This window comes from Bidens hawaiensis, unplaced genomic scaffold, assembly GCF_021521415.1.
Source record: "Bidens hawaiensis isolate Kalapana, Puna unplaced genomic scaffold, B.hawaiensis_p1.1 tig00008945_1, whole genome shotgun sequence".
Taxonomy (NCBI): Eukaryota; Viridiplantae; Streptophyta; class Magnoliopsida; order Asterales; family Asteraceae; genus Bidens; species Bidens hawaiensis.
This window is the reverse complement of record NW_027491649.1, coordinates 450,578-466,639: the sequence shown is the minus strand read 5'-3', so window position 1 is coordinate 466,639 and position 16,062 is coordinate 450,578.

Here is a 16,062-nt window from a genome sequence, read left to right as displayed (position 1 = left end):
AGAGTCCCTTCTCGCGCATGAGAGAAATCTCATGTTTGCGCGCTTATTGTTAATTACTCGTTATTTGTGAATATGCTCGCGCTTGCGCAGTATATGATTTTATGTTTTATTTCGCGATATTTCGATTTTTGTTGAATTTCGATTTTTATTGATTTTACTTACATATTCGTTTGTGGGATTTGAAAATCCGAAAAGTCATGGTGATACATGAATAGTTGATTTTCAATTTCCATTTACGATTATGTTCTGAGGTTGGAGACTTGAAAAGTCATGGTGATACATAAATTGTCAACCTCCAATACTCATTTTCTTGTATATTTTATATTGAAGATTGGAAAGTCATGGTGATACATGAATCGTCAATCTCCAATACTCGTTTACTCGTATATTTTAAATTGGGAATTCGGAAAGTCATGGTGATACATGAATTGTCGATTTCTGATTCGAATTTGTTACCTTTATTAAGTCTGCAATTAGGGTCATTTATTTTACTTTAACTTTTGATAGCATCTAACTCCGTGAAACCAAGCTTTATAAGATTAAAACTTTGCGATAAAAACCAAGATATTAACTAAAATTAAAAACTTTTATAGAATGCCTCCGCTATCTCGCCGATTTCAGAGAAGAGAAGCCTCACGCATGCGTAGACAGCAACGTTCCCAGGAAATGGCCGCCGCGATAGCCCAAGCTTTGAGCCAAAACAATACCAACACCTCTGGTTATAACATTAAGTCCTTTAACGCGGGTAACCCTCCAAAGTTCACAGGTCTTGAAGGAGCCACCGTGATGCTCCAGTGGCTTGAGAAAATAGAAAACACTTTCCTCCACACCCAATGCCCCTCAGACAGACGAACCCTATATGCTTCCAGTGTCCTGGAATCCAGAGCGCTTACATGGTGGAATGGAGTAGCTCATGCGCGTGGCGCAGAGGCTGCTTCTAGCATGACATGGGAGGAATTCAAGGAAATTCTTACGCGAGAATTCTGCCCTCCCAACGAAGTTAAGCGCCTGGAGGAAGAATTCTGGAACTTGAAGCAATACAGTGGCGAAGCGCGCGAGTACGCGACGCGCTTCCACGAGCTAAGCTTACTGGTCCCTCACCTTGTTACCCCTTCACGCCGAGCAATCGAGAAATTCCTTGGGGGTCTCCCCATGGAAATTCAAGATTCTGTATGGGCCAGAAACCCAGTTACCCTCTCTGACGCCATCGAGTTGGCCGCTGTGCTCAGCGACAACCATGTCAGAGCAGGAACCCTGTTCCTGCGGGGAACTGAGAAGACCAAACTCACCAAGACTGCCCCTGAACCAACAGAAACCAAACCAGAACCCTCAAACCGTAACAACCTCAAGCGCAGGCGCAAGGCCTATGCGCTTACCAACCCGCCCATTGCCCAGCAACCCGCTTACCAACCCCCAGTTTACGCGCCTAACCCTCTGTCAGCCTACCCAACACCTGTAGTCCACAACTATGCCTTAACCAATCCCGCACTCCCTGCCCCGCCAACTAAGAAACCTTACACAGGAAATCAACCCTTTTGCCCAACCTGTAGATTTCACCACCCAACCCAAACCCCGTGTCGACTTTGCAACCGATGTGGCCGTACTGGTCACACTACTGAAAACTGTAGAGTCCTTCCCGCCAATCCAATTGCGCCAACACCACCAGTCTACCCGCAGAACCCACAATCAATCTACTAAAACCCACGACCCAGATCGTGCTTTAACTGCGGTGATCCCAGTCATTTCCGGAACGCGTGCCCAAGGCTACAAGTGCAAATCACACAAGCGAATCCGGTGAACCAGATTTCGAACCAAGTGACACGCGGGCGAGCTTTTAACATAACCGCGCACCAAGCGCAAGCGAATAATGACGTAGTTAATGGTACATTTTTGCTTAACGGATTTTATGCTTCTGTACTTTTTGATACTGGCGCCGATCGAAGTTTTATCTCTCGCGCCTTTGAGCAGAAGCTTGTGCGACCGCGCGATAACTTAAAAGAAGATTTTTCAGTTGAATTGGCTAACGGTGAAACTGTTTTAATTAACTCGGTGATTAAAGATTGCACGCTTAACCTTAACGAAAACGATTTTCTGATTGACCTCATCCCCATGCCTCTTGGAAGCTTTGATGTTATCATTGGTATGGACTGGCTCTCGCATAATCGCGCCGAAGTTATTTGCGCCAAGAAGATGATTCGCATACCTCGAGAAAATGGTGATCTTCATATTTACGGCGAAAAACCCTCCCGCGGTCTTAAACTTATGTCTTGCGCCGAAGCCCAAAGACTCATGCGGAAGAAGTGTATTGCATTTCTAGCCCATGTGGTTAAACCTGCTGAAGAGAAGAAGCTTCGCGATATCCCTGTTGTGCGTGATTTTCCTGAAGTCTTTCCTGATGATCTTCCTGGTATCCCTCCCGCTCGTGAAGTCGAGTTTCGTGTTGATCTTGTCCCTGGTGCTTCCCCCGTAGCTAAATCTCCTTACCGTCTTGCACCCGCTGAGATGCAAGAATTGGCCAGCCAACTTCAAGAGTTGACTGCTAAAGGATTCATTCGCCCTAGCTCTTCGCCCTGGGGTGCTCCGGTGTTGTTCGTTAAAAAGAAAGATGGATCGTTTCGCATGTGTATTGATTACCGCGAGTTGAACAAACTCACCATTAAAAACCGGTATCCCTTACCGCGTATTGACGACCTCTTTGATCAACTCCAAGGTGCCTCCTATTTCTCGAAGATCGATCTCCGTTCTGGTTATCATCAGTTGCGTATCCGCGATGAAGATGTTCCGAAGACTGCTTTTCGAACTCGTTATGGCCATTTTGAATTCTTGGTCATGTCCTTCGGTTTAACCAACGCACCCGCCGTTTTCATGGATCTAATGAATCGGGTGTGTAGGCCCTTCCTGGATAAATTCGTGATCGTGTTTATCGATGATGTTCTGGTGTATTCTAAGACCAAGGCCGAGCATGAGCAACATCTCCGATTGGTATTGCAAAAGCTTAGAGCTGAGCAGCTCTTTGCCAAGCTCTCCAAGTGTGAATTTTGGTCGGATGAAGTACAGTTTCTTGGTCATGTTGTTAACAAGATGGGTATTCATGTCGACCCATCCAAGATTGAAGCAATCAAGAACTGGATTACGCCATCCTCTCCTTCTGAGATCCGTTCCTTTCTGGGCTTAGCTGGTTATTACCGGCGTTTCATTTCGAACTTCTCAAAGATCGCTTTGCCTTTAACAGCTCTAACGCACAAAGGTAAACCGTATATTTGGGGCTCGAAGCAAGAAGAAGCCTTTCTAACGCTCAAGCGTTTGTTGTGTGAAGCTCCTGTTCTTGCGCTACCTGAGGGTAATGATGATTTTGTCGTGTATTGCGATGCATCCAACCAAGGTCTCGGTTGTGTTCTTATGCAACGAGGCAAGGTTATCGCTTACGCATCAAGGCAACTTAAGGTTCATGAAAAGAATTATACAACTCACGACCTCGAACTTGGTGCAGTTGTTTTTGCCTTGAAGATCTGGAGACACTACCTTTATGGTACTAAGTGTATCCTTTACACTGACCATAAAAGCCTTCAGCATATCTTTGATCAAAAGGAACTTAACATGAGGCAACGCCGATGGAACGAACTCATCAGCGATTACGATTGTGAGATCCGGTATCATCCTGGTAAGGCTAATGTGGTAGCCGATGCGCTCAGCCGAAAACCCTGCCAACTTAACTGTATCTTGCCGCGCACGCATCTTCACTTTGCGCCGATCCAAAGCAACCTTGAATCGCGTATTCGTGACGCGCAGCGCGCATCCATCAGTAATGGTAACCTTCGCGCAGAGTTAGCGTGTGGCGCGGAAGCGCATTTTGTCCCTAATCTGAGTGGAATTCTCTGCTATCTCAATCGCATCTGGATTCCCTTTGATGAGAATCTTCGCGCTGATATCCTGAGTGAAGCACACAAATCTCGATATTCTATTCATCCTGGCGCCGATAAGATGTACAAGGATTTGCGCATTATTTATTGGTGGCCCGGTATGAAAAAGGATATTGCTGTGTTCGTAGCTAAATGTCTGACTTGTTCTAAAGTAAAAGCTGAACACCAACGCCCATCTGGTTTGCTCGAACAACCAGAAATTCCTACGTGGAAATGGGAATGTGTAGCGATGGACTTTATTACCAAGTTACCTTTGACAGCAAGCAAACATGATAGCATTTGGGTAATAGTGGATCGTTTGACTAAGTCTGCTCACTTCCTGCCCATTCGTGAAAACTACCGTGTTGAGCAACTCGCGCAGCTTTATGTCAAGGAAATTGTCTGCCGCCATGGTACTCCTTTGAGCATCATATCCGATCGCGATGGCCGTTTTATATCTCGCTTTTGGAAATCTCTCCAATCTGCGCTAGGAACTCGCTTGGACATGAGTACGGCATATCATCCTCAGACTGACGGTCAGTCTGAGCGAACTATTCAAACTCTTGAGGATATGCTCCGATCTTGTGTTCTTGATTTTGGAGGTAATTGGGATTCGCACCTGCCTTTGATCGAGTTCTCTTATAATAACAGCTATCATTCCAGTATTGGTATGGCCCAATTTGAAGCACTTTACGGTCGTAAGTGCCGCTCCCCGATTTGTTGGAGCGAGGTGGGAGAAGCTCAAATCACAGGACCCGAACTTGTTCAAGAGACAACCGATAAAATCGCCAAGATCCGTGATCATCTGCTGACTGCTAGAAGCCGACAGAAGAGTTACGCAGATCGCAGACGAAAGCCTCTCGAATTTCAAGTTGGTGATCTTGTTCTCCTCAAAGTGTCGCCCTGGAAGGGTGTTGTCCGCTTTGGGAAGAAAGGTAAGCTTGCTCCTCGTTATGTTGGTCCATTCAAGATCCTCGCGCGTGTGGGAAAAGTTGCCTACAGACTTGACCTGCCGCCCGCGCTCAGTAATGTGCATCCAACGTTCCATGTATCCAATCTCAAGAAATGTTTAGCTGACGAGAACCTTCACATTCCACTTGATGAAGTTCAAGTTGATGAAACTATGCATTTCGTTGAGAAGCCTGTTGAGATTATGGATCGCGAGGTAAAGCAAACCAAGCGCAGTCGTATCCCTATCGTGAAAGTTCGTTGGGAGTCCAAGCGCGGAGCCGAGTTTACATGGGAAAGGGAAGATCAAATGAAGATCAAGTACCCGCACCTGTTCTCTGCGCAACCTACTTCGAGATAAATTTCGGGACGAAATTTCTTAAAGTAGGGGAGACTGTAACATCTGCCCCGATCCGACCCGACCCAGGTACCCGTTTCTCTTACCCGAACTCTTTCTTTTATGATTTAATATTTATTTATACTTATATTTTACTTTTAATAATAATAATATACTTTTCCTTCCCGCCTCTCTCTCTCTTTCTTTCCGCCGTCCCGTCCCTCTCCTTCTCTCTTTCCGCCTTGTTTCCCTCTTTTTCTTCTAACTCTTTGCTTGTCCTTTGGTTCTTCCCGCCTAAGGTTGTCTGCGCAGCTCCACGCGCCAGACCCCTTACAAGGAATCCTGCGTGAAGACCACCTGTTTCAGCGATACGCGAGACGAACTCTTCTCGCAGCGCGTTAAGAATTGTAATTCTTCTCGCAGTGCGCGAAGGACGGGAGTTCTTCCCGCGACGCGCTAAGGATTTGTAGTTCTTCTCGCAGCGCGCTAAGAATCGTAGTTCATCCCTCGACGCGCGAAGAATTATAGTTCTTCCCGCGGCGCGCTAGGAATTTTAGTTCCTCCCGCGGCGCGCTAAGAAATGTGACTCTTCCCGCGGCGCGCTTAGAAATGGTAGTTCTTTCCGCGACGCGTTAAGGTTAGTTCTGTCTGCCTTCGCGCTCGCGCTCTCTTGACCTTCTGTGTCAGCCTTCTCGCGTTAAACCCTTTGAGTTTTCTTCTGTTTAAGCTAGCCGTTGCTTTTGAGTTGTCTTATCTTTTGAGCTGTTGACCTAATCTGCTTTATGTCTGAAAAGTTACTTTCGGCGCAGCATGCGCACCAACCCCATTGGTTGACAGATAAAGTGACTGACATAATCTTTTGAGATCTGCTTTTGCCATGCTTGACCTGTACCTTTATCTACCCGCCCATGTTTTTTTTACTGTTCCCTGACAGCTTTATCTTGCCTCTGCAGCTGCCATATCTTTCCATATCTTTTGCTTTTGGATTCTTATGCTTTTTGATATCTTTTGCTTGATCCTGTTAAAGATCCTTTCCCCTTTTCTAGGGATTATGTCTCCTAGGGTTTTCCTATAAATAATAATAATATTTTCATTACACTACACACACAAAACACTTAATCTCTCCTGTTCTCTTGCTCCTTGCTCTCTCTGCCGTCTCCCTCTCTGCCTCCGTCTTCCTCCCTGTTCTGCCCTGCTTTTCCGGTAATATATATTATATATAATAATTTACTTATTAATTATGCTAACTTATAATCAAGACTTAAAACAAATCATTAAAACAATAATCTTATTTATAGGTTAACTTGTGCTTGTTTAAAGTTGGTTCTTGCTTTATCTTACACCGCATCGTTTATCATGTGAGTAATCTCGTACCTAATCCCTTTTTGCTTTTAATGTTTTGGGATGTTCATGTGTTCATACAAACTTAGAGTCTTAAACTTGTTTATGAACTTTAGTCGCGCAGTATCCCATGTGTTGAGGACGTAGACTTGGCTGTTTATTTGTATGTGTGGATCATTAACCGTCTTGTCGGTCTATTCCGCAGTTTTCATGGTACCATTAGATGAACACGGGAGAACTATCGTTTATGATTTTCTCTTTTGTTTACACATGCACAGTTAGTCTTGTTTGTGAGCTCAATTGTGAGCACTGGCAGTCTTATGAATCTTAGAGTTGGTCCCGATCAGATTACACCCTTGTTGAAAACCAGACATACACATGTTGCGCGCAGATTTTATTGTTATCTATGTATTGTATTAAACTTGATTTCTCACCAACACGCAAGTGTTTGACGTTTATTTTAACACATGTTCAGGGTTGCAGTAGCTGTTTTGGAGCTTGTGGACACATAGGAAGTTTTCTTTATTTTGGACCTAGATTAAAATGTATCAAGACAAGTTATTGCTGTTCGAATATTATGATTTATAATATATTGATTTATGATGATTTATGTTATCTACTTTTACCCTGCGCGTACGCGAATGAATGTATTTATTAAATATTGACACCCAATAGTGTCACGAGTAATGAAACAATATGTGGCGCCCCGATGTATAATCCGCCTTTGGTCGGGGTGTTACAACTATTGCTGCGGATTCTGCGGCTGCGACCGCGGCTGCTGCTACCATGCCCCCGCCATCGGTAACGACGGCCGATCCATCAAGTACGCATGGGGCTTCTCGCCAATCTCTGCCACCTTCCCATCTGCCTGACCTCTTGGATGGATTTCCCTTGGGTTCAGGTGATGGGTTCGGCGGCTATCGGCCTGTTATTGACCCTACAGGTGCGTAGGGTTCTTTTGGCCTTTTTTTATATTTTTTATCATCTTTTCCTAACTGCTTTTTGTTTTTTGCAGTGTCGGATTCCAATGAAGTGTATGTTCCACGATGGAACATTCACCGAGGAACAACCCTTCGCACCCCTGTGGAGTGCGTGGAGTGGGCTCGTCACGCTGCTCCTAGTGGTGCGTTGGGGGAAGCCATGGCTAGCTACCAGGAGGGTAGGCTAAGCAATGAGCTTCGGGTTCTCCTGGCCCGGATGCAGCCGCGCGTCGAGCTGCTTTGTCGTGAAAACGACAAGTTAAAAGCAGCTCGCGTTAAAGAAGTAGCTCAGGCGCGGGCTGTCCGGGAGGAGAACCAAAAACTTACCGCAGTGGCTGCGGAGAAAGAGAAGGCCTTCAAGGCCCTCGAGGTTGAAGTTCAGGCCCGGCTCGAGGCCCGCTCCAAGGCTGCCCAAGCTGTTAATGAACAGCTTCGGCTGGCTAAGGAAACTGCAAGGAACGCAACCGAGAGGGCCACCAAGGCTGAAGCTGTTGCTGAGCCTCTACGCGTGGAGAATGAGGAGCTTAAAGCCAAATTAGAGGCTCTCCAGCAGGCTCATGATGCCTTGGCGATGGAAGACGCCAAAAAGCTCCAAGAAATCCTGGATCAGAGGGGGGTGCTTGACCATGCTGAGCGTAAGCTAAAGGGTGTCGAAGAGGCTGCGGCTAAAGAAGTGTTGCTTGCCAACCTCAACAAGAGTGAAGCCGATCGCGCCCGTAACGAAGCTCAAGCTGCCCTCCAAGAAGCCCTGGTTGCCAAGGAATGGCTTCTTCGAGAAGCGTTGTCTCAGGTAAGCTTTTCTTGTCTTTACGCTTTTCTTTGTAAATAGAAAAGGTTTTAACACTTGTATATTTTCTTTTGTAGGTTGTGCATCGAGTCTTTGCTGAGACGTCGTATGACGATGCTATGAGCGCAGCCCTCAACGCTTCTCACGAGGATGGGGAAAAGGCCGGCTTCCTGCTTGGTCTAGGGTTCGTTGAGAAAGGCATCCCGCCTTCCAACTTCCCTTTATTCGATGTAGATACTGAAGCTGTATACGACCAAGCAGTGAATCAATATGCCGCCTTCCCGCATCCGGTGGTGGAGAAGGTAAACGAAGTTGCTGCTGCTGATGATGGGCTAGCTATCCTTAAAGCTTTCCTTGAACTGCCACGCTCTACTGATGGTGCTGGTCCAAGTGGAAGTGGCCCTGAAGCCTGATCCTGAAGATCCCTTCCCACTGCTAGGATAGATTTAGCTTGTATAGATTTATTTTCTTGTAGGCGGGTAGTTACCCGGCCATTTTTGTAATGAATCATTGTGAAATATAAATCTTTGTGCGGGTAAGACCGCTATCTTCTTTGGATTCCTTGCTTTATAAACGTTATGACTTGCATACTTTAGTTTAAATTAGCAATTTTCCAAGTGTTTAGAATAAGTTAACCTTTGAACGTGGTAGATAATAGGTTGAAGTTTTGCTTCCTCTTTCGTGATTGTGCGGGTAGGACCGTCACTTGCACTTAGTAGGATGGCTAAACTTTACCTATATCTGACCTGCGTGTAGGTTTTCCTCATCTTTCTATGAAATTTCTAAGTGTTTAGGATAAGTTAACCTTTGAACGTGGCAGATAATAGGTGTGAAGTTTTGCTTCCTCTTTCGTGATTGTGCGGGTAGGACCGTCACTTGCACTTAGTAGGATGGCTAAACTTTACCTATATCTGACCTGCGTGTAGGTTTTTCTCATCCTTTAGGATAAGTTAACCTTTGAACGTGGCAGATAATAGGTGTGAAGTTTTGCTTCCTCTTTCGTGATTGTGCGGGTAGGACCGTCACTTGCACTTAGTAGGATGACTAAACTTTACCTATATCTGACCTACGTGTAGGTTTTCCTCATCCTTTCGTTAGAAATTTTTCTTGAATAAGTTAACCGTTCGACGCGCGGTTGTCAATAGGTTAGTGTTCAGTTTCCTCTATCATGATTCATGCGGATAGACCGGCACTTTCATTTAGTGGGATGACTGAACTTTTCCCCTTCAACTGACCTGCGTGAAGGATTGCCGTTTTTTGGGTTTATGCGGGTTTTGCCGCCTTCCCCATGTAACGGCTTTCCACGTAATTATGCGGTGAAAACCGGCATATTAGTGTTGAATAAATTAACCGTTCGACGCGCGATTGTTAATAGGTTAGTGTTCAGTTTCCTCTTATCATGATTCATGCGGATAGACCGGCACTTTCATTTATTGGGATGACTGAACTTTTCCCCTTTAACTGACCTGCGTGAAGGTTTGCCGTTTTTTGGGTTTATGCGGGTTTTGCCGCCTTCCCCATGTAACGGCTTTCCACGTAATTATGCGGTGAAAACCGGCATATCCGTGTTGATAGTTCATAAAAGTATAAATGTAAAATCATCAGCGTCGATGTTTTAAGGAGAATCATTTCCATTAGAAGTGGCTCTTGGCCTTTTCTTTACAAATTTGGAATTGATTTACATGCAAACTGTGTAAATGAGCTCCCTTCCATGTTGTTGGGATGGGAGTGCCATCGAGCCGATACGCACCTAGTTCGGGATCTCGTTCTTTACGCAGCATGTAGTCTCCAATTTGAAGCTGGAATTTTATTCGTGCTTTCCCCAGCTGGGGTTCTACACGCATCAGCCTGCTCAGCGTTCATTGCGCCACGAGGTGCGCGAGCGTCCCATCTCTGACAAATGCTTCGACCATGTCCTTTACGTCTATGCATTCTTCAGTGTTGTGGCCTTTTGTCCTGTGAAAGTCACAGTATTTGCTCCGATCAGCATTGTGACGATGTCGGATTATTTGAGGCTTTGGCCATGGGAGCTCCTCGGTGGCAAATATCTCGGTGACGCTTTTGGTGAGCGGCGTCCATCTGGAGTTCTTGTTTGACTGTACGTTATCCCTTCCGCCTAACCGATTTTGCAAGCCGGATGAGGTGTCAAAGTTTACCCTTGACTGCCAAATGCCCAGCTTTCGCTTTTTGTTTAATCGGGCGGTAAGGACGTTGTCTTCCCTTGTTTTGTGGGTGTAGAGGTTTGTGCTCTGTGGGAGATCTCTACCCAGTTGCTTCTCCGTTTCCGCAAAGCGTTTTGCTGCTGTCATGATGGCATCCCATGTGGATGGCATGCCATCTTTACCCGTTAAGGTGCGGATGAGCTCTGGGTCGTTCGCGCCCTGGATGAAAGCAGCGCGAACAAGATCTTCGCTAATGTTACCCAGACTTAGCTTCTTCGAGTTGAAGCGAGTGATGAAGTCTAGCAAAGATTCATCTTTCTCTCGAATGCATTTGAGGATTGTCCATTGCTCCTCGGTATACTTTCTTTGCTGGCTGAAGTGTTGGCTAAACTTCTGTTGGAAGTCTGCCCAGTCGTAGATGTGGTTAACCGGTAGACGATCGAACCATGCTCTAGCAGCCCCCACAAGCGTCATTTGGAACATGTAACACCACGTAGGTTCCGTCCAACTACTGACGGTTGCCCCCGCTATGAATCTGTTCAAATGATCATCTGGGTCGGATATACCATCATATGTGCCTATGCTGGACATTTGTTTGGCACTTTTTGGGGCAATTGCTTCCGCAATGTCCCTTGCAAATTTGGACGTTCCCGCATTTGCAACGTTTGGTCTGAATGTTTTGGAGAAGTCCCGTGGACTTCCACCTGTATTTTTTGGTTTGAAGGCTTGTCCAAAATGCCTTCTCGGTTGGGAGTCCGTTTCCTTACGCTTCCCTTTTGCCCTATGGCGAGGGTTCGCGTCGGAGTCGGATTCCTCCGAGTCATTGTCCAAGTATTCTTCGAATTAGTCGGCCTGTTGGACGGAACGCAAGCGTTCGTCCAACTCAGCTTGGAATTCCTTTTGACGTGCCTCCGCCCATGCCTTAACTTCATCGAGAGTTTGGCGGGGGAGTCTTCGTTTCTCTAACTGGGTATCGGTGAATCCCAGTGGGCGATTATTTACTGCACTTGCCCCAGCTTGGGTAACTGGGGTAGTGTTCGTAAAATTTACTTCACTTGCCCCGGCTTGGGTAGCCGGGGTAGTGTTTGTAAAAACTGTGTTGCCGGTATTCCCCCCAGTAGCTGGGGTTGTGGTTACCGGAGTTTCTTTAACCATCTTAGAAGTTTGAAAAAACTGGAGAAAAATGTTCTAGCTTTATGCACGGATGGCGCCAATGAAGAAACACTAACCGAACCCCGGGCAGATTACGAGTAACCTGGGGGTTAGATAGATGTTTCCCACGAGGGGTTAGACCCAGAGAAGATGGTTCTTCTGATAACCTGCAAAACAGACACCGTGAGCTTGTCACTGAGAAGGGGGGGGGGGTTCCTCCTTGTGACCACCCTCCGGCGTGAGAATCAGACTAGATTGCTCTTTAAATATAAATGTATATTAAGAGATTGCTAGAGCAGATATCAGGTATAATATGATGATAATATGGTAAGATATGATAATGATCAGATGGTCATACCATTTGTGGTATTTATAGCCGAAGGTAGGTTTCCAAGGAGGTGTGGCCGGCTGCAATAGTAATCCTGTTCAACCAACAGTGGCCTACGCACGTGCCCTGCTGATAGTTGGTGGGTAGGCAGCGGCTGATAGTGACCAGGCCTGCTGTATACTATTCCTTTTCCACCAACTGCCGGCTATGCACGTGGTATGACAGGAGTTGGTGAGTAGGCAGCGGCTAATAGTGACATACAGTACAGGAGCATGCTGCTCGCCATACTGTTGTCAATAAGCTGTCGTATCTTTAGTCAGATCTTTTGCCCATACCTCGTCAGGTACAGTACAGAAGATCTTCCTGTATCGTACGGACTGGCTTATTTGGGCGGGAGTATTCCCCCTCCCGCCACTGTGCGGGATTGTTCCCGGCTTTGCTCATTCCTTCAGGTGACACTGAATGATTGAGAGCTAAGTGCCTTGTGCGTGTAGCCTTGCTGCGCGGGTGGCCTTCCCTGATGGCTTGTATCCGAAGCTGCGGGAACAGGCGGAGTCCTTCACCATCGGGAGGCATTTCCTGCGGGAACAGCTTGCGTACTGCGCGTAAGGACGTCACGTCTCTGAGCATGGTTGGTCCTGCGGATCCAATTGGTTTCTGCGCAGACGTCCCTCTTCAAGGTGAGTCTTGCGGGTCTAACTGGGCTCTGCTGGGACCTACCTCTTCATAAATGAAACAGATTTTATTTCAACTATAAGGTATCTAGATGTTTTATGGTTAAATATAATTGTAAAGCAACACAATTAACAAATTTCGCTGTAGCATCTCAAAACCCTTTTGACTTGTAAACTCGGCTCCTCTAACGCAGGAGTCCCAGGTTCGAGTCCTGGCAGCGGAAATAACTTTTTTTAACTGCTTTTTGCCATTCTAGTAAATATCATTAGCTGATATAAATAAAAAAGAGTTGAATTTCATGTAAAAGTCCTCAACAAATAATTCTTCACTTAATCATCCTGCAAGGTTTTTCTTGTGTTTGACAAACTCTTTATTTACATGTTCAAGATGTGTTTGATTAAACTTTCTTATGTAGCATTTGAATAACTTGCTCTCATTGCCTTATTGGTACTTGGTAGAGTGACACAAGCAACCCAGCTTTGGTCTATACTTGTAGAGGCAAGCGGGTCAAGTCAAGCGCACCCATGTAGCATTTCAAGTTATGTCCGGTTCCAGCTTAAAACCCCTTAGCGCCAGAATAATCGATGTAGGGAAAGACGTGGGTGATTTCACTATGAGGTTCCAACCATGATAACCGACAGGAATCTTATTAATCACTTGTTCTTTGTTTTAGTTTAAGTCGATGTTTATATTTATCGAAATTGTTACTTTGTAACTTGGAGAAATCACCCTTCTCGAATTAGGTTCACTGTCTATTGATTTGTTTGTTTACTTTTGATTTCCGGTTTTTCCCATATGACTTTGATAACTCTATACAAATTCAGTTTTCTCGGTTTTAATTGTTGGGTTTTGTGTAGCCTGTAGTTTGGTTATGGGTTGGTTTTCGGTTTGAGTGTAGAGGGATCCCTAAGAAATAAATATAGAAAACATTTAATAACCGAAACATAAACAAACGAACATAAACGGACCATAAACGAGCAGATTAACGTGTGTTCACAAATCCAATCAAATGACGAGATTTTTGTTCATGTTCGTTCACATAAATAATCAAACAAAATTTGTTGTTCATTTTCGTTTAATTATTAATCGAATGAACGCTAAACAAACTTCCCGTCGAATGGTTTGTTGAATGTTCGGTTCGCTTACAAACCTACTTTTGGCTACCATGTTCCCGGTAACAAAACATTATAAACAAGTTCGGTGTGCATCGGTTCAATGCGTTTTGGTGCGATTGAGGTTTGAAATGAGGTATATGGCTTGCTGGTTATTTGGTTTACGCTTCAGCTAATCGTTTTCTCATCACCCCTAGACAAAACATAATTTATAAGCTTACTTACAAGTTTACATGAATTAATGGAGTTGTTATGTCGAAGGTGTGCTTTGGTATTTGGTTATTTTAGTTTATTAAAATCTAATATTAAAAACTAAAACAGAAAACAAATTGCATTACCAAAGAGGCACCAACACGTAATTAGAGCGGATCGATAAAAAATGTTACAAATAGAATTTCTTATTTCTTATATATAATATATCAATAATCAATATGTACAAAGTATTCTTTGTCATGGTTTGGTTATTTTTGTTGCATAATAATACCAAAGTTGGTTAACGACAGCCGGCTTGTTTGAGGTTAAATAAATTTAGAACACCTTGTTCTTAATATCTTCCGCTGTAGCACATTCTATCACAAATATGACACTCTGGCTCCTCTATTCCGGGAGTCCCAGGTTCAAGTCCTGGCAGCGGATATCTTTTTTAGAATTTAGAAATGTTTTAATTGCTATTTACATGTCACAATTTTGAGGTTTTTAGTGATCGGCAAACCCTTTTTAAGCATGTTTAAGGTGTGTGTAGCTAAACTTTTCTATGTACATCTTCAAGATCTGTTGTTTGACGAAACTTATAGTATTTGAATAACTTGTTCTCAGTGATAGCCTAAGTTTCGTACAAATTCAAACCAAGTCCGCCACTAAGTGTAACCTTGCTAAATTATGCGTGATATGTAAATAGTTTTAAGATATTTGAGATATGTTAAACTCACAACCACTTAGTTGGAGAGTATACCACTTTATCACCAGGATGTCCTTCCTATCAGAGATTGAAAGTCGCATTTGTTAAAAAAAATTATTCATCTTATAAAATCTATAACATTTCATTTCACGTACATATTCTTATTCAATTAAATGTTACTTCTCTTTTAAATTATGTTTCTTTTTTTTTCTTGCACTCACTACCATTTCAAAAAATGAGAGAATGGAATGAATCATGAGTAGGGCTGTAAAAAACCGAATCAAAACAAATCAAACGAAGTATTGTTCATATTTGTTTGTTTAACAATAAATTTGTTCATAAACGCTAACCGACCGAAAAATCTTGTTTGTGTTCGTTCGTTAAAGATTTGAACTTGTTCACGAACGTAAACGAACATGCACTATTTAAGAAAAGAAAAAGAAATTATATTCCAAAACAATATACATAAAACAAACCATCTGTGAAACGAACTGAACATAAATAATAAAATTATAAAAAATTAAATGTTAAGTTGGTTATTACAAATAAACTATAATAAATATATAAAACAAACCTTTTAAAGGAATGTAAATGAACACGCTACCTAACGTTCACGAACACAGCTCTTGTTCATGTTCGTCCATTTAACTAAACGAACAAAAATTCTTGTTCATGTTCTTTCATTTATTGAACGTAGACGAACTTTCCGCCGAACGGTTCATTGAATGTATGGTTCGTTTACAACCCTGTTTTGGGTACCGTAAACCCAATAAAAAACTATTATAAACAGGTCCGGTGTATTTTGGTTCAGCTTTTCAATTCGCTTTGGTGTGGTTCCGTTTTGAACCGAGGCATATTTGAAACCGATCCATAACTTTTGGTTGAATAAAGCACAACTGAACTGTCGGCTATATATTGTCAGTTATTTTGGTTCCGATTTCATTTTTCATTTTTTCCTCACCTGGCCATAGCATATAACATGATTTATAAGCTTAGTTACAATTGATTTTACATGGATTGATGTGGTGTGCTATGTTGAATGTGTGTGGTATCCTGGTTCCAAATATTAAATGGCATTTGGTTTTATGTTGTCTTGCTTTGTTAAAATCAAAGGTTAAACAAAAAGCCGTTAGCATAGTCAAATAAGCACCAACATAGTTAAAGCGAAACGGTACAAAGTGTGACAACGTGAATAGTTTTTCTTATGGGTACTTTATATCCACACTTTTAAAAATTTTAATGTGCTGTCATAACAATACGAATAAAATAAAATCTAGTCATTACAATAAATCAGTGTGAAAAGCTAATTAAACGCATATATTAATATCCTTTATGACTTGGAACTATTTTGAATAGTTTATTAATAAGGGAAAACTTAAAAAATTTTCAACTATAACATAAATCATCTTTAATCTACTTACTAAAAGAAAAGATTTTATTTGA